This window comes from Xiphophorus hellerii, chromosome 9 (genome assembly GCF_003331165.1).
Source record: "Xiphophorus hellerii strain 12219 chromosome 9, Xiphophorus_hellerii-4.1, whole genome shotgun sequence".
Classification (NCBI taxonomy): Eukaryota; Metazoa; Chordata; class Actinopteri; order Cyprinodontiformes; family Poeciliidae; genus Xiphophorus; species Xiphophorus hellerii.
In genome coordinates, this window is record NC_045680.1 from 4,773,335 (window position 1) to 4,774,460 (window position 1,126).

The following is a 1,126-nucleotide window of genomic DNA, read 5'->3' on the forward strand; positions in this document are numbered from 1 at the left end:
AAACATGCCAAGACAGACTCAACAGCTGGGTTGTGTTTAGAGCAAGGCAGAATTAAGAGTGTGCAGATAAGCCCCTGCTGGCATTAAGAGCTGAGTAGTTCACACTATGACATATCGGAGGCTCTTGGCCTAGGCAGGACGAGCAGGGTCACATGTCCCCATTTAGCCAAGTTGACAACATAAGTAGATTTATCGCCTAGATTTCTGCCATGCTACACAGTCAAGCTACACTTCCTCCAACCACACAAAATAAATATAAATATTGGAACTGAGCGCCAAACCCTGCTGTGTGAACGTAGCGCTAATGCAGGTTATATCTCTATTGTAGAACGTTTTGCTTTATTTTAATTTTTATGTGTGTGCCTTTTTGTCTTCTTTTTGCCTGTGATTTAGCTGCTGCTGTTCCCTCTTTAAACTGCCTCTGGTCGTTCATAAATCACAAATTAAGGCAATCATGTTCCATGTTTTTCATCTTGACCACCAACGAATCCACAGCTGTAGAAATCTCAGTGATTGATTCAGTCTCAGAGCTCTTAAGTGAGCCCTGTTGAAGCAAATTGATGCATGTCCTATTGTCATACTAGAGTGAAGGTGTGTTCAACCTGAAGTCATCTGGTTTTTTCATGGCTGCATCAAACTCTGTACACAGCCTGACCTCCATATTGTATTCATATTCGAGTAAGAGCGGTGGGTCATCTTCAACCCTATCCTATCAGAAGTCTTAGCTAAAGGTTATTGTATTTATTTATTTATTGAGTTGTCTGGATCTAGTGATCTTTTATTGGATAGTAATTTGACAGGAAAAAGGCTGGGGAGAAAAGGGGAAGATGTGCAGCGAACAGCATGTGATCAGATGCTGCTCAATCCCATCGCAATAAGCAATAAATCAGTTACTTGCATGATCAATTAAAATGAGCTCAATAATTTTCATTTGTGTGATTTTTATTTATTTATTTATTTTCTCTAGTCTCTTTCTACCAAAGACTGGATGATTAAAAGCTTCAGTCTGGTTCATTGGTCTCATCTTGCCTCTTTTTATTAGTCGTTTCGGTTGTTTTTGTCTATTTGTTTTGGTTATTTCAGTTCCAGTGTTAATTGTACTTTATAAATCAATGTTTCCTGACCT

The 1,126-nt window shown here is 39.0% G+C and overlaps 1 protein-coding gene across 5 annotated transcripts in view; it reads left to right on the forward strand.

Annotated features, from left to right (window-relative positions):
- Window positions 1–1,126, forward strand: part of csnk1g2b (casein kinase 1, gamma 2b) — a 46,826-nt gene that overhangs the window by 24,269 nt on the left and 21,431 nt on the right. The gene's annotated exons all lie outside the window — the stretch shown is intronic.